Below are 26,054 nucleotides of genomic sequence, written 5' to 3' on the forward strand. Positions count from 1 at the left end.
TCGGTCATTAAGTAGCTTTTATGGTCATCACAACACTTTATTACTAGCGTTACCAGTAACGCCCTGCCTTAATGTACATTGAATCCTTCGTAACGTGGGCTGGCCGGGGTCCTGGCGCACTCTATATAAGCCACCCCCTCCTCCGAGACAAGGGTTCGCACCTCTGTAACTCATACTCACATAATCCAGTCGACCGTCTCCGGGCTCCGAGACGTAGGGCTTTTACTTCCTCCGAGAAGGGCCTGAACTCGTAAACCTTGCGTCCTTACAACTTCTCCATAGCTAGGACCTCACCTCTTCATACTTACCCCCCTACATTACTGTCAGACTTAGAACCACGACAACCGCTTTGGGATTCGCGCATGGGATCGGACGCATGAGGCAATGTTCTCTCAAAAAACCACTCCAGAAAACATTCACTCTATGTGATATCCGGTTTCTAAATAGTCCTAGGATTGGAGGTAGATGTTTGGCCCTTGGGTGCCGGTGCATCGGATTTTCATTTTTAAACAATAATTGCAAAAAAAGTCAAAAGATCCTGAAACTTTTTGGCATCAAACATGATCAATTCACCGAGGAATAAGTTTGTTATTGTGGGTGAAAAAAAATGTGATGTCCTGTTAAAATAAAAGACGTGGATCTATAATAGTCACGAGTGATGGTTATTGGATCAAAAGCGTGTGTCAATTTTTTTTCCGTTACCATGCACGGGCTCTTTTCCTGGTAATACTCCAAAACAACCACGTGCATCGTGGTGCGATTGGCCATCCGACCGATCGAGTGATGCATGCAAAGCGTTTGGGCACAAAACGGCACCGATCAGCCGTTGTCTGTATGATTGCAGCATCCAAAACAGCATCGCCCGCTCGCGTCGCTATGTACGGCCGGCCGTTTCCGCTGGCATGCAGCTGCAGCCAGCCAATCCCAACACGTACGACTCGGTGTGTGTGAGCGCGACGCCTCTTTGACTCGGCCACGCCAGGAGAGATGTATTCCATCTATCTATCCATCCCGCTCAAGGTACCACGTGCGTGACCGGCGTGCGCGCTGCCGGTGCGGTCATGCGGCTCCAGGCCATCGACCGACCCCGTAACAAACCGCGGCGCCCGTGCCGCCCACGCCTCCGGTGCTGTGCTCGCGCCGGGCCAGGCGATGATGCACGCACGTACGGGGTACGGCTCCATCCATGTCCTGTCCAGGTTTCCTCGATCGGTGCAGGCGTCTGCGCCCCTCGTCGTGGAATTATATGGGCGGGAGGTCGACGTATCGGCCGAGCTGATGTGTGTCTGGCCTATCCCGGGCGTTTGGCTATTGCGGCCAGGGTTTGAATTTGCTGTTTTCGGTGGCACTTCCGTCCGTACCACTCAGCTGTGCCGCTCTATAGTAGCTGAACTCGCTTCTTTTGGCCGGTGCTGACGCGCGTGGTTGTTAAGAGGCGTCCATTTTACTTAGCACAAAATTGTTGCAATCCTACTACAAGTTAACGAGATCTACGCATCTTGAGCTAGAAAGGTACTCCTTTTCCCACCCGCCAAAAAGAAAAAAAGTACTCTTTTTTCGAAGATGGACCATTTTTAAGCCATGAAGATATGTAAGCGAGCAACGGGGTCTCCCAAGGTGTTCTTTTCAATATTTCGGCGATATCTCCTATTAGGTTCCCGATTGATTTACTCACTCCGAGATACACTCACTAGTTCATACCGATTATATAGAGGGCGGTTTGTTCTTGGGAAGGAAGAAAGAAGGAAACAAAAGCGAAATGCCGCGGTCGTGCCTTTCATGATGTACTAAATGCCCATCCCTTCGTCGCTTCTGTATGTCGTGGGAATTGCATGATGTATTGCTATGCGTGCATAGACACGTATATATGATGTATAAAGGTGGGCCATGGACCTCAACTATACAAGGAACTAGGAGGCGGGCCCAATACGCAATATGCACATAACGCATATACTCAACACCCCCGCAGTCGAAGCGGCACCGTGGCTGACGCAAAGACTAGACCGGAACTCCTCAAATGACGCCATAGGCAAGCCCTTGGTCATGATATCGGCAAATTATTGGGAAGTAGGGACGTGTAAAACACGAATATGGCCAAGGGCCACCTGATCCTGAACAAAATGAATATCCAACTCAATATGCTTGGTCCGTCGATGATGCACCGGGTTAGCGGAGAGGTAGACCGCCGAGACGTTGTCACAGTAGACCACCGTGGCACGGTCAACAGGACAAGAGAGCTCCTGAAGCAGCTGGCGAAGCCACGAACACTCGGCGACGGCGTTGGCCACCGTAAAATACTCAGTCTCAGCACTGGAATGAGAGACCGTAGGTTGCCTCTTGGACGACCACGAGATAAGTGAGGGTCCAAGGTAGACGCAATAGCCCGAAGTGGGGCGACGAGTGTCAGGGCAGCCCGCCCAGTCTGCATCGAAGTAGGTGGTGAGGACAGTGTCGGCGGAGGCGTGAAGCGTGACGCCAAGATCCATAGTGCCACAGATATAGCGGAGAATCCGCTTGACGGCAGCCCAGTGAACATCTCGAGGAGCATGTATATGAAGACACACTTGTTGCACGGCATACTGGATCTCCAGTCGAGTCAGAGTGAGGTACTGGAGAGCACCAACGATAGACCGATAGAAAGCAGCATCGGAAGCAGGAGAACCATCCGTGGCAGAAAGCTTGACCTTCGTATCAACAGGCGTAGCGGCGGGCTTGCAGTTAAGCATGCCGGCGCGCTCCAGGAGCTCGTGAGCGTACTTCCGCTGATGAAGGAAGAAGCCATCCGAACGGCGCACCACCTCGACACCGAGGAAGTAGTGCAAAGGACCCAAGTCCTTGATGGCGAACTCAGCGTGAAGACAAGCCATGAGCTGACTGAGGAGACCAGTCGTACATGCCGTCACGATGATGTCGTCGACATAGAGCAGCAACTAGGCCGTGTCAGAGCCCTGATGATAGAGGAAGAGCGAGGCGTCCGAGCGGGTAGAGCGAAACCCAAGCTGGTGGAGAAACTCCACGATGCGCTGGTATCAAGCGCGCAGAGCCTGCTTGAGTCCGTACAAGGACCACGAAAGCAGGCACACGTGGCCGGGAAGCGCCGGGTGAACAAACCCGGTGGGCTGCTGACAGAAGACCTGCTCCTCGAGGTGACCATGGAGGAAGGCGTTTGAAACGTCCATCTGGTGCACCGGCCAAGCACGGGAGACCACAAGGTGGAGAACCATGTGTATCGTGCCGGGCTTGACGACCAAAGCGAAGGTGTCGGTGAAGTGGATGCCAGCACGTTGTCGGAAGCCACGAACGACCCAACGCACTTTGTAGCGATCAAGGGTGCCACCATGACGGAGCTTGTCTTTAAAGACCCACTTCCCGGTAATCACCTTGGCGTGCCGGGGACGGGGAACAAGCTACCACGTCCGGTTGCGCAACAGGGCGTCAAACTCCTCTTGCATCGCAGCCATCTAGAACGGGTCACGAAGAGCGGCTCGAACGGAGGACGGCAACGACGACGACTCAGAGATGGACGCCGCATGAACGTAGTCATCCGAGACGTAGCGTGAGCTCGGGCGAAAAACGCCCGTACGGGCGCGGGTGACAGGACCGGCCACGGGCGCCGGGGGGGGGGGGGGGGCGGGCACCGGGGAGGGGGGCGGGCGCCAGCGCCACAGCTGTAGGAGGCGCCACATGCGGGGGGCGTGCCTCAAAGCCAGGGACGGGCCAAAATAAGCGCGCGAGCGCCCTGGGAGGGGCGTCGAGGAGCCCGCATCACCGGTGGCGGGAAGAATAGCCGGGGGTACCTGGTGAAACGGAAACACATGCTCATCAAAGTAAACGTGTCGGAAAGTGAACACACGGTGGGAGACGGGATCGTGGCACCGTTATCCCTTGGAGTTGGAGGGGTAGCCGATGAAGATACAAGCGATAGAACGAGGTGCGAGTTTGTGAGGAGCGGAGTCGGCAATGCTAGGATAGCAAAGGCACCCGAAAATACGCAAGCCATCATAAGATGGGGGCGTACTAAAGAGAAGATGGTCAGGTGCATAGTTCCACCGTGGGCGCCAAGGGCGAAGGTTAAGGAGAAGAGAAGCAGTGGCGAGTGCGTCCGGCCAGAAACGAGGCAGCACGTTAGCATGGAACAGGAGCGTGCGAACGCAGTCGTTCAGAGTGAGAAGGATGCGTTCGGCTCGACCATTATGCTGGGAAGTATACGGGCATGTGAGACAAAAAACTGTGCCGTGGTGTGACAGAAAAGTGTGGAAAGCAAGGTTGTCAAACTCTTTTCCATTGCCAGTCTGAAGAGCAAGGATGAGACGCCCAAACTGCATGCTTACATAGGAGTAAAAAGCCGTCAAAGTGGAGAGTGTATCCGACTTTCTGCGCAAAGGAAAAGTCCAAACATAATGAGAATAATCATCAATGATAACTAGATAATATAAATAGCCCAAATTATTAGGAACCAGAGAGGTCCACACATCGCTATGAATCAACTGAAAAGGAAAAGAAGCTAGTGGTGGAGTTATTAAATGGGACGCGAACATGTTTGCCGACGCGACAAGCATGACATGTGTGATCCTCTATCTTATGACAACTGAAACAGAAACTCTTAAGAATATGACGAAGTGTGACGGGGTTGGGATGACCCAAACAAGTGTGCCAGAGATCGACGCCGGGGGAGAGGGCAACCGGTGCGGTGGTGGAGGTGGATAGTGAATGCACCGGATAGAGCTCGTCAAGGTTGTCACATCGGTGAAGTACCATCCTGGTTCGAGTGGCCTTGACACAAAACTCAAGCTCGTCAAATTCAATAGTAACAGGATTTTCACGAGTTAAACAACGAACGGAAACCAGGTTCTTAATAAGATGAGGTGACACAAGTATGTTAGACGAAGTAATAGGCAATGGATTATAAGGAAAATAAGTGTGCCCGACATGTGTGATAGGGAGTGTGGAACCGTCGCCGACAATGATGCGGCGGTCGGTGGTGACGGGAATGAAGGAGGCAAGATTAACAGGATGATCAAACATGTGAGCTATAGCCCCGGTGTCCATGTACTAATCATCCCCTTGAGTGGAGTTGTTCGGCGTAGGAGCGGCGGGCAGCGCGGCAAAGATCACCGAGTCCTAGGGCGCCGGCGGCAAGGCCAGCGAGGGGGACAGAGACGCCATGGTGTAAGCAGGAACGACACTGGTCCATGGGTTGTAGTCGGAGGCCCACGGGGAAGGCACCTGAAGATGTGGTTGCTGCTACTGACGAGGTGCACCGAGGTCCAGCTGCTGCGGCTGCTGGCCGCCGTGCCTGCCACCGCGCCGACCCCGTGGCGCCTTTCGGCGGGAGGCGGCACATAAAAGACCAGGGGTGAAGGACCACTAGGCACCACGGACGAAGCCACCTGCTCCGTCGATGCACCGCCGTAGGGCGCTCCGTACGAAGCGGGCACACCGTAAGGAGACGCAGGCATCAAGGTTGGCGGCTAGGCATAGGCCAACGGGGCAGCATGGCCATAGGACTGCTGCAGTGCAGAGGGAGCCGGCCACTGCCTTGTCGGCGCGGTGCCGTAGGAGCCGGCCACCGGCGGCTGTTGAAGGGACGAATCACCCTGATGGCTGGTGGCTGGAGTGGCGCCGTACGGCGCAGACAGAATGGCGGCGCCGTAGGAGCCCACCGGCGGCTGAGCGGCGGAGTCGCCGAAGACTGACAACGGTGACGCGGCGGAGACCTGGGCAGTTGCAGCCATGAAGGCGCAGGCCAGGGTGAGCAGCGGCGGAAAAGCCAAAAGGGCGTGTGTAGTAATTAGAATTAGCGCTAGCTATCCAGCAACGGCAGTACTTAGTGATCAGCAACGTGCGGGCGCTAGAGGCAGCAGCGGCTATATGCGGCGGCCTGGCGATGAAGCGCGCCAGCAGCGGGCGGGGCTAGAGCGCATGGGTGGATCGGGCCAAGAGAGCTAGCTACGTACTAATCTGTGTTGTTTCCGTCGGAGTTGATCACAACGGATCGTAGGCTAAGCTTGTGGGCCACAGCGGCGGCGGCAATCTTCCTTGGTGGGCAATCGGATCTGGGTGGCGGCGACCCACTCCGGCCGATTCAAGGGCGGTGGCATAGGCCGGTAGCGACCAGGGTTGTCGTGCTGGCGGCGGCGACGAAAAGATCACGTCAGCGGTTAGGGTGTCTGATCTGGACCCCATTCGGATCTGGATGGTGGTTCCTCGAGCCGTCGTGTGCATCCTTTGTTCTGGCGCGGCAAGCGGCCTCTGGACTAGGCACGCGACACAAGGACGTCGGGGGCTCCGACCCTTGGCGTGGAGGTGGTGGCCATCTTCTTCGCCGGAGGTGGTGGCTAGATGGTTGTGGATTCTCGCATTCAGTCCCGGCGTAGAGTGCGGAGAGGAGGCAGCCGATGAAAACCGTGCTATGACTCAGGTCATGGCAGGCAGTGGCGGCGTTTTCGCGTCGTTATCTTGTTGAAGACATCGCCTCTGCAACTTCTATCGACTTTCTTGCACTGCTCTGGGTGAAAACCTTGATCCGGAGTTTCCGGATCGTACGATGGCGGTGCTTTTAGCGTTGTTTTCCCTCATGGGGCCATCGTTTTTTGAGCAGCAGCTGGATGCATGACCAGAGGACGGATTCTTTGGTGGAGTGATGCAGCATCTCACACATTGATGGCATCGGGTCTCGGCGGCATGGCGTTGTGGTGACTCTGCGTCTGATGCGCGGAGATGGACTCACGCAGGAGGGTGACTGTGACGCCCCGTGACCGTTGTGCCAGGTGTCTTCCAGTTATTCGCTGTTGTTGCCTTGTCATTTGCTTGCGTGTTGCTTTTCATCATGTCATCATGTGTATTGCATCATCATGTTTTCAAAACTTGCATCCGTTCGGGTTCTCCCCGTTCCTTCCATTGTTCGTTCTGAGTCCAGACACACTCGCACGCGCCCGCAGCATGTCCGAAATAGTATTTTATAAGTGACCAGAAAATGTTCTCGGAATGGGATGAGAGTTGGCGTGCGGTCTTGTTATAGTGTAGGTAGACCGCCTGCCAAGTTTCATCGCATTCGAAGTTCGTTTGATGCCCCAACGGATAACTATAGCGACATTATAGTCGGTCAAAACGTCGGACATTTTCGGTCTCCGGAAACAGTTGCCAGGCTGCACTCCTCTCCTCTCATCTCAGCCCAACCTCTTTTCACAACCCACCTGCAGCCCACCTAAACCCCCCTTCCGTTCCGGACCATCAGATCGCGATCGAAGGCTCCGAAACGCTCCTAACCCCCCTAAACCCAAACCCTAGCCATCCCTGCCTATATATGAACACCCTCCTTCCAAACTTGGCATCCTCTAATCTCCACCTACCTCTAGCCGCCTCCCTACTCACATTCTGTGCCCGTCCTCCCGCGCGCCGCCACTTGGCGGATCCAGGCGAGCCAGCGCCGCCGTCAACCGCCGCAGCCGCCGCCCTCCACCAGTCCCAGCGCGACACCTGTCCATCCGAGGTCGTCCGCAGCCAACCCCGTGCTGCCACCTCGTCCGCTCCACCTCCCCACCCCGCGCGGCCCAGCGCAGCCCGCAGCCGGCCCGCCCGGGCCCGACCGCACCCACCGTGCTGCTGGCGCCGAACCAGCCGTCTCGCTCCTCCCGCTCGATCCAGAGGGGATCAAGAGCTCGCCGTCGCCCGTCCGCTCTTCCCCGAGGATCCCGCTGTCGTCTCGCCGCTCTCCGGCGCCCCTAGGTCGCCGACCATCGCTCCCTTCCCCATATCCTTCTCCTCCTAACATATATATCTCTCTCTCTTCACGCCATGTTCAGGAGCAGGAGCTCAGAGCTCGCCGCCGGCCCCGTTTTGCTGCCCCACCGCCCGGATCTGGCGGGATCCGGCTGGATCCATCCCGCCATGCGTTCGCCGGTGTTTTCCTCCTGCTCCGGGCGGCCCCGATGCCCGCAAGCCGCCATCGCCGGCGCCCCTTACTCTGCTCGTGCGGGAGCGAGAGGAGAATGAAGCCCGTGCCGCCCTTCGCCCTAGTGGGCCTGCTCGGCCTCCAAGGCCCAACCACGAAATGCCGGCATGTTGGCCCATGTGAGCTTTGACCCCGCCCTTGGACCGTGAAGTGTTGGGCCAGCCTTCAAATTCGGCTTGCATGTGTTTTTTTTCCTTCTGTGAATTTAGCATTTAATCCTGAGACTGCCTATTTTACAGAAAACCCCTTGCACTTCATGCATTTAATAACTCAACAACCATGCATCACATGTAAAAACTTTATATATGAAATATGCTTAGTTTTTCATCTAGTTTCATAATATGCTACTTTCATGCATGTTTGCAAAGTTAAAAATGTTGTTTGGTTAAATTTGCTCCTATGCCATGTTAAAATGATTTAATTCATAACTAATTAACCGTAGCTCGGATTTAAATAATCTTTATATGTAAATGGGGTAGAAAATGCCTAGTTTAACATGGTGGCATCACTTTGCATGTTTAACAACTCTAAAATTGTGTTTAGGGCAGAACAGTACCAAACCTAATATATACATATGGGGATTTACCGAAATTGTTGTTCGTTGCTTCCGGCCTCATTTAAACTTGACTAGATAGGTAGTTTTACTTTCCTTCACCCTCTTGCCATGTTTAACAACATTTAATATTGTTGGGTACATAAACAAGATCGAACTAAATAAGTCACGTGGTGTTTCGTCAATATGCAACGGAGTTGCATATTGAGCTCCACTTAACTTGTAGTGTTGTTTGTGCATTTTGCCATGCCATGCCTCTTTAAACCAGACATGCATCATACTTGTTTACGCATCGTGCCATGCTTATGTGATGATTGTTTACTATGTTGTTTGCTTTCTTTCCAGTGTACTTCTTCTCGGTATTCCGGTAACGTTGCGTTTGTGAGGATCCGTTGGCTACGTCCGTTTATCTTCTTCACGGACTCGTTCTTCTTCCTTGCGGGATCTCAGGCAAGATGACCATACCCTCGAAATCACTTCTATCTTTGCTTGCTAGTTGCTCGCTCCTTTGCTATGCCTATGCTGCGATACCTACCACTTGCTTATCATGCCTCCCATAATGTTGAACCAAGCCTCTAACCCACCTTGTCCTAGCAAAACCATTGTTTGGCTATGTTACCGCTTTGCTCAGCCCCTCTTATAGCGTTGTTAGTTGCAGGTGAAGATTGAAGTTTGTTCCTTGTTGGAACATGGAGATGTTGTTCCTTGCTGGAACATGTTTACTTGTTGGGATATCACAATATCTCTATCTAATTAATGCATCTATATATTGGTAAAGGGTGGAAGGCTCGGCCTTTTTGCCTAGTGTTTTGTTCCACTCTTGCCGCCCTAGTTTCCGTCATATCGGTGTTATGTTCCCGGATTTTGCGTTCCTTACGCGGTTGGGTAATAATGGGAACCCCTTGACAAATCGCCTTGAATAAAACTCTTCCAGCAATGCCCAACCTTGGTTTTACCATTTGCCACCTAGCCTCTTTTTCCCTTGGGTTTCCGGAGCCCGAGGGTCATCTTATTTAAACTCCCCCCCCCCGGGGCCAGTGCTCCTCTGAGTGTTGGTCCACCTCGTCAGCTGCCGGTGGCCACCAGGGGCAACTCTGGGCTGGCCTACCGGAAGTTCGGACAATCTAAGTGTGCCCTGAGAGCGAGATATGTGCAGCTCCTATCGGGATTTGTCGGCACATTCGGGCGGTGTTGCTGGATTTGTTTTAACTTGTCGAAGTTGTCTTGTAGAACCGGGATACCGAGTCTGATCGGAATGTCTCGGGAGAGGGTATATCCTTCGTTGACCGTGAGAGCTTGTCATGGGCTAAGTTGGGACTCCCCTACAGGGATTTGAACTTTCAAAAGCCGTGCCCGCGGTTATGGGCAGATGGGAATTTGTTAATGTCCGGTTGTAGATAACTTGAACCTTAACTTAATTAAAATGAATCAATCGCGTGTGTTATCGTGATGGTCTCTTCTCTGCGGAGTCCGAGAAGTGAACACGGTGTTGGAGTAATGGTTGCCGTAGGTTGTTCTATATTTATTCGTTCGTGATTTGCCTTCTCTTCTCGCTCTCATTTGCGAACAGGTTAGCCACCATATATGCTAGTCGCTTGCTGCAGCTCCACATATTACCTTACCTTACCTATAAGCTTAAATAGTTTTGATCGCGAGGGTGCGAGATTGCTGAGTCCCCGTGACTCACAGATTACTTCCAAACCAGATGCAGGGACCGATGACTTCATTCCAGATGATGCGCTTGAGCTCAAGTGGGAGTTCGACGAAGACTCACGCCATTACTATGTGTCTTTCCCTGATGATCAGTAGTGGTGCCCAGTTGGGGCGATCGGGACCATGTCACATGTTGGGGTTGATCTTTCATTTTGGTACCGTAGTCGGACCATGAGTGTTTTGAATGATGTAATGCTATTTATGTACTTTGTGTGCCGTGGCGAGTGTAAGCCAACTATGTACCTTTCCCCTTATTATTTATTTACATGGGTTGTTGTGAAGATTACCTTACTTGCGACATTGCTTTCAATGCGGTTATGCCTCTAAGTCGTGCTTCGACACGTAGGAGATATAGCCGCATCGAGGGCGTTACAAGTTGGTAATCAGAGCCTTCCCCGACCTTAGGAGCCCCCACTGCTTGATCGAATTAGCAGCCGTTGTTGAGTCTAGAAAAATGTTTTGAGTCATCTAGGAATTATATATCGGAGAGTTTAGGAATTCTTTTTACTCCCCAGTCCCTTCATCGCTCTGGTAAGGCATCCCAACGTAGAGTTTTGTCTCTTCTCTTCTCAAATTTCACTAAAAAAAATTTAGGATCACGCTGTTATCTTGGAATCGTTCCGATCGATTTGTGACGAGAACATTGTTCTTGGTGCCTCCTGTCATTTAGGGGTTGTGGCAGTGTCCCGGGGAGTTGAGCTCCGAGGTGTTGTCGTCACAATTTTATCGTTGCAGTTCTGGAATACCTGAGTTTAGTTCGCCGACATCGAAAATCTCTTTTATGCAGTTGTTGGTGAGATAATCTCGACGCCACCCAGTACTGGGGTGGGAGTTCAGGAGTATTGCCATAACTTGTATAACGGATGCTTTTCGAAGGTTGAGGTAGACGATTTCCGAAGTTTTTCTCGGTTATGTGTTGAAGGATGGATACAGCTGGATGTAGGACTTGCTAGATTTGGGTGAGATATTATGCTTCCCCTATATCCCCAACACCTGATTGCATAACTGGGAAAATTTTGGGAGTTTATCAGTGGGAATTCAAGTAGCTCTTAGGATATCTTTCCGACAGATGTATGATATGAAATTGGGGTTCAACGTCTAGTGGTCCGCCTATCCACGGTTGGTTTTACAGTGGCCTCATTGTGTCTTAAAGAGTCCTTGGCTATGCCGACTCGGGGACGCTTCGTATGCCATGTGCACTGCCTTGTACATGATGGTGCTGTACGATCAAGCCCGTGTAGGCCCCACCACGAAAACTTCGACGAAATCTCTATCATATGTTTGTTCCGGTTTATTCTGCAAGCCAATCCTTTGTTTTGTTTTGAGTTGTGGTATTTGAGTTTCTTCAATGTCAAATGTTGATTCCATACCTTCCCCAAATGGTGTTCTCATACTCCGATGTGGATACTAATCCTTCTTGATAATCGAGATTGTCATGTCAAACCTTTTCAACCGGTGTGCTTCTCTTCAAGTGGATCCGATCATTTTAACATCCGGAAGATCAATTCTAAGTTTCTCAACGGTGTTCGTTGCATCCATTCCAAATTGTCTTTGTTTCTCCCACCCTCCCACCCTTTTCTTCAAGGAACAATATTTCTTATTCAAGTATCATTTTATTGTTGTGAAGCCTCTCCATTCCTTTTCCGTTAATGTTCTTATTCGGTGATTCTCATGAGGATTCTAACGGAGCTTCAAGTTATCATTATTCGTTCTTTTTCTTCTCCGGTGGAACCAATTCAAGCCTTGTGACCATATCTTTCCCTCGTTTCAAATACCTTCTCATGCCGGTGCACCTCATATTCAGTCAGTTCTCGCTATTAAATTGTTCCGGAGTGCTCAAGATATCTCAGTTCAAGCTATTTCGAGGTCCTATCTTATTCAATCCATTTAATTCAATCGGTGCAACCTCTCTTTTTAATCTTTTCAACGGTGTTTCTTTTGAGTGGGCCCTAACCCACAGGTCTTTTCCCAGGATCTTACCTGACTCTTCTTATTTTCCCGGAGCTATCCTCAAATTTCTTTTCGAAGTTTGACGTAAGAATGAATTATCATCAGTCTCTTGTTTTTCTCCAAGATCTGTCGAATTCTTTTCATCGTTGGATCAGCCTCTTCGTTGTGATACTTCCGGAGTGTCTAAATAATTCATGGTGGTGTTTCTCGTCGTAATTCTCAGATTATGAAGACCGAAGAAGAATTTTCTCTTAATCTTGCTCCATTCTCTTCAAGATTCGTGGTTCTAGTTCAAGGACATCCTCTCATAATTGTTTTCAATTGTCAAGATTCTTTTCACCTATCCGGAGTAATCCAGGGTTTTTTTTCAGTTTGATTCTCTGGAGTCCATCATCTAAGATTTATTCATTCCAGCTTTTAGCTCTCATACTCAAAATCTTACCGGTGCATCATTCATATATTTCTCTAATCAAGCTTCTTTGTTCATTTGCTAATTCTTCCTAGTGATTCACCCTTTTACTTCGTGCGTTTTCAATTCTTACCAGGGGCTCGTTCAACTTTGCTATTCCTTTGTTATTGTATCGATTCATTTGTTATTTCTACCCTACCGGTGGTTCGTTCAAGACCTTCTCAAGTTTGCGCTATATCTCTCTTAATCCTTTCTACGAGAATAAGTAGTATGCCAAATCCGTTGCTTGTCATCAATTAAACTGGTGAAGGATAAGCATAATGCAATTCTTATTCTTGTTTCATCCAAATGATTAATTCCGTATTCCGGAGGTTCATCAAAATTCTTGATCTCAATTGTTCATCTTATCTTTTTCCCGGAGTTCCTACCTGTCGCAATTATATCACCATGGAGATCCATCTAAATCATTACAAGGTTTCACCTTGTTTTCCAACTTCTCTTTCTTTTCGTTATCCTTTTGTTACCGGAGTTCTTTATGGAGGCTACATGTTGGTTCATCAAAGAAATAATTCCTTCTCCAAGTGTTCATTGAGATTCTTTTCAAAGGAGCTCAAGCCTTCTTCATCTTGCTATCCGGAGTGCAATTCTTTCTTCCATATTATTGGAGGTGGTATTATGTCATTCTTGATAATTTGAGTTCATGTTTTCATGATTCACATGTTGTCGAGAATGAGATATTTTAAATCCATCAATCTCGTCATTGGAGTGATCTTGGGTTATATTTCACCTAAAGCCTTCCCTAAGGATTGTTGCTATAATGGTGCTCATATATGATCCAAGTTCTTCATCTATCCTCCCGGTGAAATAAGCTTCTCGTCTCCTTGTTCATGCCAATCCAATTCTTCTTCCCGTGAGTGGCAGGTTGTCACCTCATAATTTTTTAGATGTATTCCATAAGACCATATCAAGATTATTCTTTTCGTTGTTGGTTTTCCAACAACTCCGTTCTAGCATTTGTTGTAAGCGTGCTCCCTCGAGATCTTGTTTCCCTTCGTTCATCCCATTCCATTCTTACTTTTGTTCCGGAGGCTTTGTGATGTTGCTCTCTTCAACCCATCATCTTGGTTGTCAAGATCATGTTCTTTCATTTGCTTATCCAATTAGCCGGAGTGTCGTGTCCTCTGCTCTAGTTCTTTTCATCTTATCAATTCATATCACTTTTCAAACGGAGTGATGTCCGAATTTGTTCTTCCTTGTTCTTCGTTCCTATCGAACTGTTTTTTTCAACTTCAATCACCTCCGTGGTATTATTCCTTTCAAGTTGTTCAACTTTTCAACGTTCTTTAGTTTCACTCGTTTGTCAAAGAAGCAACTTAGTTTTACCGCTTATCTTCCTCTTCTGTTTTTCCCTTTGGTGCCATTCTAGATCTCGGGACGAGATCCTCTCGTAGTGGTGGAGTGTTGTGACGCCCCGTGACCGTTGTGCCAGGTGTCTTCCAATTATTCGCTGTTGTTGCCTTGTCATTTGCTTGCGTGTTGCTTTTCATCATGTCATCATGTGTATTGCATCATCATGTTTTCAAAACTTGCACCCGTCTGGGTTCTCCCCGTTCCTTCCGTTGTTCGTTCTGAGTCCAGACACACTCGCACGCGCCCGCGGCATGTCCGAAATAGTATTTTATAAGTGGCCGGAAAATGTTCTCGGAATGGGATGAGAGTTGGCGTGCGGTCTTGTTATAGTGTAGGTAGACCGCCTGCCAGGTTTCATCGCATTCGGACTTCGTTTGATGCCCCAACAGATAACTATAGCGACATTATAGTCGGTCAAAACGTCGGACGTTTTCGGTCTCCGGAAACAGTTGCCAGGCTGCACCCCTCTCCTCTCATCTCAACCCAACCTCTTTTCACAACCCACCTGCATCCCACCTAAACCCCCCCTCCGTTCCGGACCGTCGGATCGCGATCGAAGGCTCCGAAACGCTCCTAACCCCCCCTAAACCCAAACCCTAGCCATCCCTGCCTATATATGGACACCCTCCTTCCAAACTTGGCATCCTCTAATCTCCACCTACCTCTAGCCGCCTCCCTACTCACATTCTGTGCCCGTCCTCCCGCGCGCCGCCACTTGGCGAATCCAGGCAAGCCAGCGCCGCCGTCAACCGCCGCAGCCGCCGCCCTCCACCAGTCCCAGTGCGACACCTGTCCATCCAAGGTCGTCCGCAGCCAACCCCGTGCTGCCACCTCGTCCGCTCCACCTCCCCACCCCGCGCGGCCCAGCGCAGCCCGCAGCCGGCCCGCCCGGGCCCGACCGCACCCACCGTGCTGCTGGCGCCGAACCAGCCGTCTCGCTCCTCCCGCTCGATCCAGAGGGGATCGAGAGCTCGTCGTCGCCCGTCCGCTCTTCCCTGAGGATCCCGCTGTCGTCTCGCCGCTCTCCGGCGCCCCCAGGTCGCCGACCATCGCTCCCTTCCCCATATCCTTCTCCTCCTAACATATATATCTCTCTCTCTTCACGCCATGTTCAGGAGCAGGAGCTCAGAGCTCGCCGCCGGCCCCGTTTTGCTGCCCCACCGCCCGGATCTGGCGGGATCTGGCTGGATCCATCCCGCCATGCGTTCGCCGGTGTTTTCCTCCTGCTCCGGGCGGCCCCGATGCCCGCAAGCCGCCATCGCCGGCGCCCCTTACTCTGCTCGTGCGGGAGCGAGAGGAGAATGAAGCCCGTGCCGCCCTTCGCCCTAGTGGGCCTGCTCGGCCTCCAAGGCCCAACCACGAAATGCCGGCATGTTGGCCCATGTGAGCTTTGACCCCGCCCTTGGACCGTGAAGTGTTGGGCCAGCCTTCAAATTTGGCTTGCATGTGTTTTTTTCCTTCTGTGAATTTAGCATTTAATCCTGAGACTGCCTGTTTTACAGAAAACCCCTTGCACTTCATGCATTTAATAACTCAACAACCATGCATCACATGTAAAAACTTTATATATGAAATATGCTTAGTTTTTCATCTAGTTTCATAATATGCTACTTTCATGCATGTTTGCAAAGTTAAAAATGTTGTTTGGTTAAATTTGCTCCTATGCCATGTTAAAATGATTTAATTCATAACTAATTAACCGTAGCTCGGATTTAAATAATCTTTATATGTAAATGGGGTAGAAAATGCCTAGTTTAACATGGTGGCATCACTTTGCATGTTTAACAACTCTAAAATTGTGTTTAGGGCAGAACAGTACCAAACCTAATATATACATATGGGGATTTACCGAAATTGTTGTTCGTTGCTTCCGGCCTCATTTAAACTTGACTAGATAGGTAGTTTTACTTTGCTTCACCCTCTTGCCATGTTTAACAACATTTAATATTGTTGGGTACATAAACAAGATCGAACTAAATAAGTCACGTGGTGTTTCGTCAATATGCAACGGAGTTGCATATTGAGCTCCACTTAACTTGTAGTGTTGTTTGTGCATTTTGCCATGCCATGCCTCTTTAAACCAGACATGCATCATACTTGTTTGCGCATCGTGCCATGCTTATGTGATGATTGTTTACTATGTTGTTTGCTTTCTTTCCAGTGTACCTCTTCTCGGTATTCCGGTAACGTTGCGTTTGTGAGGATCCGTTGGCTACGTCCATTTATCTTCTTCATGGACTCGTTCTTCTTCCTTGCGGGATCTCAGGCAAGATGACCATACTCTCGAAATCACTTCTATCTTTGCTTGCTAGTTGCTCGCTCCTTTGCTATGCCTATGCTGCGATACCTACCACTTGCTTATCATGCCTCCCATAATGTTGAACCAAGCCTCTAACCCACCTTGTCCTAGCAAAACCATTGTTTGGCTATGTTACCGCTTTGCTCAGCCCCTTTTATAGTGTTCTTAGTTGCAGGTGAAGATTGAAGTTTGTTCCTTGTTGGAACATGGAGATGTTGTTCCTTGTTGGAACATGTTTACTTGTTGGGATATCACAATATCTCTTATCTAATTAATGCATCTATATATTGGTAAAGGGTGGAAGGCTTGGCCTTTTTGCCTAGTGTTTTGTTCCACTCTTGCCGCCCTAGTTTTCGTCATATCGGTGTTATGTTCCCGGATTTTGCGTTCCTTACGCGGTTGGGTAATAATGGGAACCCCTTGACAAATCGCCTTGAATAAAACTCTTCCAGCAATGCCCAACCTTGGTTTTACCATTTGCCACCTAGCCTCTTTTTCCCTTGGGTTTCCGGAGCCCGAGGGTCATCTTATTTAACCCCCCCCCCCCCGGGCCAGTGCTCCTCTGAGTGTTGGTCCACCTCGTCAGCCGCCGGTGGCCACCAAGGGCAACTCTGGGCTGGCCTACCGGAAGTTTGGACAATTTTAGTGTGCCCTGAGAATGAGATATGTGCAGCTCCTATCGGGATTTGTCGGCACATTCGGGCGGTGTTGCTGGATTTGTTTTAACTTGTCGAAGTTGTCTTGTAGAACCGGGATACCGAGTCTGATCGGAATGTCTCGGGAGAAGGTATATCCTTCGTTGACCGTGAGAGCTTGTCATGGGCTAAGTTGGGACTCCCCTGTAGGGATTTGAACTTTCTAAAGCCGTGCCCGCGGTTATGGGCGGATGGGAATTTGTTAATGTCCGGTTGTAGATAACTTGAACCTTAACTTAATTAAAATGAATCAATCGCGTGTGTTACCGTGATGGTCTCTTCTCGACGGAGTCCGGGAAGTGAACACGGTGTTGGAGTAATGGTTGCCGTAGGTTGTTCTATAGTAATTCGTTCGTGCTTTGCCTTCTCTTCTCGCTCTCATTTGCGAACAGGTTAGCCACCATATATGCTAGTCGCTTGTTGGAGCTCCACATATTACCTTACCTTACCTATAAGCTTAAATAGTCTTGATCGCGAGGGTGTGAGATTGTTGAGTCCCGGTGACTCACAGATTACTTCCAAACCAGATGCAGGGACCGATGACTCCGTTCCAGATGATGCGCTTGAGCTCAAGTGGGAGTTCGACGAAGACTCATGCCGTTACTATGTGTCTTTCCCTGATGATCAGTAGTGGTGCCCAGTTGGGGCGATCGGGACCATGTCGCATGTTGGGGTTGATCTTTCATTTTGGTACCGTAGTCGGACCATGAGTGTTTTGAATGATGTAATGCTATTTATGTACTTTGTGTGACGTGGCGAGTGTAAGCCAACCATGTACCTTTCCCCTTATTATTTATTTACATGGGTTGTTGTGAAGATTACCTTACTTGCGACATTGCTTTCAATGCGGTTATGCCTCTAAGTCGTGCTTTGATACGTAGGAGATATAGCCGCATCGAGGGCGTTATAGTGACGCGGTCTGGCGTCGTGGTGGCGTCGACGGCAGCTAGACCGGGCAAGGTAAATGCAGTAGTACAGCTATGAAGATGGATTAGTGGCAGGTGGCTGCGGCAGCCTTAGACCCGAGAAGCGTCCTGGTTGAGTGTGCTGGACTGGTAGGCGAACCATACCCGGCAGGCGTCCTGGGTAGGACCTCAGGTCTTAGATGCTAGGTTTGGCTGCGAGGTCTTTTTGGTACTAGGCCTGGACTATCAGCATCCCTTCATCACTTGGATAGGAGTAGCGACACTTTTGTTGTCTAGACGGTGGCTTCAGTCTTACTGTTGTATGACTTTGTAATCTCTTGTGTGAATAATTAATAAAGTGGTTGCATGCATCGTCTAGATGCAGAGGCCAGGGGTCATCCTCCATTTCTTTAAAAAGCTAGCTACATACTAATCCATTGGTCTGCGTACACAAGAAAGATCAATTAGCTTGCAAGCTAGCGGGGCTAGTGGCGACAGTAGCGCAGGAGGGATAGAGGGTAGCGGCGGCTGGCGCGGTTGGCGCGCGGGCAGCGGCGGCGGCGCGTGGGAGTTGCGCGGCGGTGGCGCGTGGCGGAAGCTATGGTTAGGACCTGGAAAGTGATACCATGTATGTTGTAGGAATTGCACGATGTAATTCTATGTGTGCATAGACATGTATATACGATGTACAAAGGTGGGCCACGGACCTCAACTATACAAGGAATTAGGAGATGGGCCCAATATGCAATATGCACATAACACATATACTCAATAGCTTCTCCCTTATATAGCCGTGGATGATGTGCTGGGTCGAGTCATAGTGTGATTAACCTAGTTAGGGCCAATGTATCGCATCTTAGGTCGCACGATTTGGGTTGGCTTTGCGATGACACACCCTTCTCGCTGGTTGGTCCCCGTGTGTGGGATCCTGCCATGGTAGCGCTTCTTGTTGCTCGTTCAGTCGCTTTCGTTGCCATGGTAGTCTCTAGTGCTGCCATAGCAGCCGGGTCACCGACATCCCCTCCTCCTTGAGAATTGGCTTGTCTCCAAGCTAGGAGCGCCAGGTAGCGCTCATGGATGCTGGCAGCGCCTTCCCAGGTGGCATCAAGGACATATGAGTCATGCCACTGTACAAGGAGTTGCTCACGCCTGCCGGAAGAAGTGTGGCACCATCTGCTATTGAGGATCTCGACTGAAATCATGGGTTCAATGGTTGGTACGAGGATATCCGTGGCATGAGTAGTTCCCAGGGCGAGGGCCTTGCGCAGTTGCGAGATTTGGAACACCGGGCGCACCTTGGAGTTGTCGGAGAGCTCAAGTTCATAAGTGACTAGATTTTTTTGCGAATATCATAAGTGACTAGATTGACGGTATAGAGGATCTTGACGGGACCGATAATGGAACAAGAACTTGTGCTTGGAGCACTTCTCAATCGAGGTATGGATAAAGCTGCAACTTGACGAAGATGGAGTCTCCATGGGCAAAGGTACGTTGTGTGCACCGCTTGTCTGCTTTCACCTTCATGATGTGGCAAGCTCAGTGGAGGTGTTTTGTGAGAATTTGTTGCATTGGCTTGTGTTCCTTGAGCCATTCCTTGAGTGAAGGGTCAATGTGGATGTCGCCTCAATTTCCTGATGTCGAGGGTCGTGGTCATAGAGGGCGGAAAATGGAGAGGTGTCGAGAAATCGAATGGTAGCTTGAATTGTACTAAAATTCCACAAGCAAGCGACATTGACCCCAACTGTTAGACTAGGCATGTATGTGTTGGAAATATGCCCTACAGGCAATAATAATGTGGTTATAATTATATTTCCTTAATCATGATAAAGGCTTATCTATACCTATTAATAAAGGGGTTATTTCTTCTTATCACCGTAATTTTGTCCGTTTTTGGTCCGTCCACCTTGTACATATTATATTTTCTCTACTAGAGGTGGTACTAATCTATGTAACTGTCCATACGTCAAAAGAAGCATGTTCTCTGCGTTCCTACCGACTTGGGTCTGTTGGCTGGGCCGTTGGCCCAGTTTGAGTAAACACAAGAAGAAAAAAATGTTCGCATCCACTTGGGCCCATCCAAAAAAAGTTTCATATGTCGTCCTGTCGTATGTCCGACGTCGTCATCCTGTCCGCCGCCTTACGATCTCCTGATTTTTGTTTCTGATCCAGTCGGTTTCTGATAAAAAAACAGAGGAGCGTTCCTTCTTTAGGCTCGCTAGCGTGTTAGTGTCCGGCTTCTTCACCAAGTTGTATTGGCCAGCGGAGCCTGGAAGCACCATATAGATCTTAAAAGTGGATCAAAGCCACCGGCGGTAGCCTGCACCTGCAGATTTTGTTGGAAAGCTCAGACGGCCGGCACAGCAGCAACCTACGGGAAGGCACAAGAGGGGTTACGGGGCGTTCGGGAAGAGGCAGCTTGCATGGCAGGCACCCTGAACTGCGACGGCCTAGCGCCGAGGCCGAAGCCAGCAAAGGAAGCTTTCATGTTTGGTGCCGAGGATGATTGCACCTTGATGGGCAAGATGGGGCTCAGGTTGGAGGAGGGGCCGGGTGTGATCACAGTCGGAGGATGAGCGGAGGACCATCCATGGCTACAGCGGTGAGAAGCATGCTATGTTCGTGAAGGTGCACACTAGGCAGGACGAACGAGCGGGGGCGTGATCGGGGGTTACCTCCCAGACCGATCCCTCAGGCCTTGTTCCATCTATCCATCCCACGCTTGCGTGCCAGCGGCTATATCTGCGACGAGATAGCCCCACCTCGAATCTCGGCTCCTAGGGATGTGCCCTACCACGTCAGTCCAATCACGCCTGCACAATGAACTCTCATGCAGCTGAGCGTCCGCACGACGCCATCTTTCTTGTGTCGATTGTCGATCGACGCATCGATTTATACTCTCTAAGCGTCTGTGCCCTTCCTGCCAATGTGTTTCCACCATCTCTCCTCCAGCGGCCCAACCTCATGTGCGCCACCGTGGAGCGGGCTCCCACGCTGCTTCCCTGACCTACCGCCAACTAACCTGGGAATTCTGTCGCGCCGCCCCCATGAACCTTACATAACTCTGGCTAGACAGTCTTCAGTCAAAGTCTCCTAGCTATTCGGTGTTCCAACTTATGTCTACCATGACACTGCTGGTGCGCAATGGACGCTTCGAGTTCCGGTGCATGTGATGTGACTAACGTGGCCTTGGTTTTGTCAGGCTTCGCACTATGAGGATGAGGGTGCTCCTATAGGCACATGTTATGTCTGCGTTCTTGGTGGCGAAAGGCCTCCATCTCCAAGAATGAGGCTGCTCTTATAGGCTCTTACCATCTACTCTATATTGTGTTTCCTTCTACTGTTTTTTGGCTTTACAATTTTCAAATAAAATCATTATCATTATATTTGTAATGTTTATTTGCTTACTGCTTTGCTTGATTAAACCCAAAACATTACCAGAGAACTAAAAATATATGCTCTATGATTTTGTCCAGCTATTCCGAATAATGATGGAATATGTACATCCAGGTTTTCTTTAAATATTACTACTATCTGTGCATCTCTCTTTAATTAGAAAACTAATGTTAACTCTCAAAGAGAAACATGCATGCTCTCTGTTGAACAATTGAACTATCCCTTGATGCATGTCATTTTAATTTTAGGTGAACTATTTATTTTTACAGCAACTACTCTGGACCTCCAAGTGTTGAATTCACATGGAGCAACTGAAATCCCAACAATCACAGTATGCTTTGCGTTGTCATTAATTGTCCTAGATATTCAAACGCTATAAATATTACTTGATTGTGTGATGTTAGATGATTATAACTGACATGGACCCCCAAAGAATTTCTCAGGTTGCCGGTCCTGCAATAATCTATCAGGTGCAAAGAAGAAAATCTAAGATTGTGTGATGTATCTTTGTGCTCGCTTTAAAATGGCCATCGGTAGGGAATATGCGATCCTCTCTTCGGCGTCAGGAGGGGTGGCTTGAGTGTGTGACTTTGTTTTCTCCCGTTGCAACGCACGGGCATATGTGCTAGTTATTCATACTAGAATTGTATTGACCGGAAACTTAAATACATGTGTGGATACATAAACAAATATCGTGTCCATAGTAAGCCTCTACTAGACTAGCTCATTGATCAAAAGATGGTTAATGTTTCCTAACCATGACATGTATTGTCACTTGATAATGGGGTCACATCATTAGGAGAATGATGTGATGGACAAGACCCATCCGTTAGCATAGCATATGATCGTTTAGTTTATTGCTACTGCTTTCTTAACGACAAATACATATTCCTTCGACCATGAGATCATGCAACTCTCGGATACCGGAAGAATACCTTGTGTGCTATCAAGCGTCACAACATAATTGGGTGATCATAAAGATGCTCTACAGGTATCTCCGAAGGTGTCTGTTGAGTTGGCATGGATCGATGATACGTCCATTTTGCATCATGCTTTTATATTGATATTTTTTGCATTATGGGCTGTCATTACACATTATATCACAATACTTATGCCTATCTTCTCTTATTTTATAAGGTTTACATGAAGAAAGAGAATGCCGGCAGCTGGAATTCTGGACTAGAAAAGGAGCAAATATTAGAGACCTATTCTGCACAACTCCAAAAGTCCTTAAACTTCACGGAGCATGTTTTGGAATATATAAAAAATATTGGGTGAAGAAAATACCAGAGGGGGGCCATCAGCCAGCCACAAGGGTGGAGGGCGTGCCCCCTGGGCGCCCCCCCCGTCCTTGTGGGCCCCCTGGCTGGCCTCTAATGTCCATCTTTGGCTATATGGTGTGTTTTGACCTGAAAAAAATCATAAGGAAGCTTTCGGGACAAAGCACCGCCGTCTCGAGGCAAAACCTGGGCAGAACCAATCTAGGGCTCCGGCGGACCTGTTCCGTCGGGGAAACATCCCTTCGGGAGGGGAAAGCCGAAGCCATCATCATCACCAAGGATCCTCTCATCGAGAGAGGATCAATCTCCATCAACATCTTCACCAACACAATCTCCTCTCAAACCCTAGTTCATCTCTTGTATTCAATCTTGGTCCCAAAACCACAAATTGGTACCTATGAGTTGCTAGTAGTGTTGATTACTCCTTGTAGTTGATGCTAGTTGGTTTATTCGGTGGAAGATTATATTTTCAGATCCTTAATGATAATTAATACTCCTCTGATATTGATTATAAATATGTTTTATGAGTAGTTACATTTGTTCTTGAGGACATGGGAGAAGTCTTGTTATAAGTAATCATGTGAATTTGGTATTCGTTCGATATTTTAATAAGATGTATGTTGTCTCTCCTCTAGTGGTGTTATGTGAAGATTGACTACATGACACTTCACCATTATTTGGGCCTAGGGGAAGGCATTGGGAAGTAATAAGTAGATGATGGTTTGCTAGAGTGACAAAATCTTAAACCCTAGTTTATGTGTTGCTTCGTAAGGGGCTGATTTGGATCCATATGTTTCATGCTATGGTTAGGTTTACCTTAATTCTTCTTTCGTAGTTGCGGATGCTTGCGAGAGGGGTTAATCATAAGTGGGAGGCTTGTCCAAGAAAGGGCAACACCCAAGCACCAGTCCACCCACATATCAAATTATTAAAGTAACGAATGGGAATCATATGAGCATGATGAAAACTAGCTTGACAACAATTCCCATGTGTCCTCGGGAGCGCTTTGCTTTATATAAGAGTTCATCCAGGCTTGTACTTTGCTACAAAAAGGATTGGGACACCTTGCTGCACCTTGTTTAATTTTATTACTTGTTGCCCGTTATGATTTGTCTTATTATAAAACTATCTGTTACCGATAATTTCAGTGCTTCCAGAGAATACCTTGCTGAAAACAACTTGTCATTTCCTTCTGCTCCTCGTTGGGTTCGACACTCTTACTTATCTAAAGGAATACGATAGATCCCCTATACTTGTGGGTCATGAAGACTCTTTTCTGGCGCCGTTGTCACGGAGCGAAGCACCTTTGGTAAGTGGAATTTGCTAAGGAAACATTCATATAGTGTGCTAAAATTTACTATCACTTCTTACTATGGAAAATAATCCTTTGAGGGGTTTGTTTGGGGTATCTTTACCTCGACCGGAAGCACAATTAGTTGCTCCTCAACCTACTACACCTACTTAAAATATTTATTATGAAATTCCTTCGGGTATGATAGAGAAACTGCTAGCTAATCCTTATGTAGGAGATGGAACATTACATCCCGATATGCACCTAATCTATGTCGATGAAGTTTGTGGATTATTTAAGCTTGCAGGTATGCCCGAGGATGTTGTCAAGAATAAGGTCTTCCCTTTATCTTTGAAGGGAAAGGCATTGACATGGTATAGGCTATTGGATGATATTGGATCATGGAACTACAACTGATTAAAATTGGAATTTCATTAGAAGTTTTATCCTATGCATCTGGTTCATCGTGATCGGAATTATACATATATAATTTTTGGCCTTGTGAAGGAGAAAGTATCGCTCAAGCTTGGGGGAGGCTTAAGTCAATGTTATATTCATGCCCCAATCATGAGCTCTTAAGAGAAATTATTATTTAAAAATTTTATCCTCAACTTTCTCATAATGATCGATCCATGCTCGATACTTATTGTACTAGTTCTTTTATGAAGAAATATATTGAATTCAAATGATATTTATTGGAAAGAATTAAATGCAACTCTGAAGATTGGGAACTCGACGAAGGTAAGGAGTCAGGTATAAACCTTAAGTTTGATTGTGATAAATCTTTTATGTATACCGATGCTTTTCGTGATTTTAGCACTAAATATGGACTTGACTCTGAGATAGTAGCTTATTTTTGTGAATCATTTGCTACTCATGTTGATCTCCCTAAGGAGAAGTGGTTTAAATATAATCCTCCCATTGAAGTTAAAGTAGTAGAACCTATTAAAGTTGAAGAAGAAACTATTACTTACAATGTTGATCTTATTGTTCCTACTAATATTGAGAAACCACCTTTTCCTGTTAGAATAAAGGATCATGCTAAGGCTTCAATTGTAGTTCGTAAGAGTTATACTAGAATACCTACACCCTTTGAGCAAATTAAAGTTGAACCTGGTATTGCTATGGTTAAAGATCTCTTGGTTGATAATATTGATGGGCATGCTATTTATTTCTATGATGAAGCTGCTAGGATTGCTAAACCCGATATGAAAGATAAACGTAGACCTGTTGTTGGCATGCCTGTTGTTTCTGTTAAAATAGGATATCATTGTTATCATGGCCTATGTGATGTGGGTGCTAGTGTGAGGGCAATTCCTTATACCTTATATAAAGAAATTATGAATGTTATTGCACCTGCCGAGATAGAAGATATTGATGTTACTATTAAGCTTGCTAATAGAGATACTATTTCACCAATTGGGATTGTTAGAGATGTTGAAGTCTTGGGTGGGAAGATAAAATATCCTACTGATTTTCTTGTTCTTGCTTCCCCACAAGATAATTTTTGTCCCATAATATTTGGTAGACCCTTCTTGAATACCGTCAATGCTAGGATAGACTGTGAGAAAGATATTGTTACTGTTGGTTTAGGGGATATGTCTCATGATTTTAATGTCTCTAAATTTTGTAGACAACCCCATGATAAATAATTGCTAAGTAAGGATGAAATTATTGGTCTTGCTTCTATTATCGTGCCTCCTACCACTACTAGGGAAAAGCCTAGCAGCAGCGGGGGTTTTGGGCCTATTAGCAGCGCGGGGGCCGGCGCTACTAATAAGGCGCTACAACTAACGTATAGCAGCAGCGCGGGTGCCACCCGCGCTACTACTACGTCCGTTAGTAGTAGCGTGGGTAAAAACCCGCGCTACTACTAACCCGCGGAATTTTTTTTCGAATTTTTTGCCCGAATTTTCAAATTTCCGAATTATTTTTACCTCTAATCTCTAATCACCCTCATCGCTGCTCAATTTAATCTCTAATCACCCCTCATCATTCCAAATCATCTAACTTCCCGGACGGTCACCCATCCTCTCACTACTCCAGCCTGAGCACGCTTAACTTCCGGGTTCTATTCTCCCTCGATTCCAAGTCTGCACTTGTTGTTTTCCTGACAATAGTAAGATGTCAATCCTATTAACCCTCGGGAGTTTAGCTTGAGCATGAAGTCACACATTTCGCTGTTTGAGTTTAAAACTATTG

Source organism: Triticum urartu, chromosome 3A (genome assembly GCF_056163025.1).
Source record: "Triticum urartu cultivar PI428250 chromosome 3A, HENAU_Tu73, whole genome shotgun sequence".
Taxonomy (NCBI): domain Eukaryota; kingdom Viridiplantae; phylum Streptophyta; class Magnoliopsida; order Poales; family Poaceae; genus Triticum; species Triticum urartu.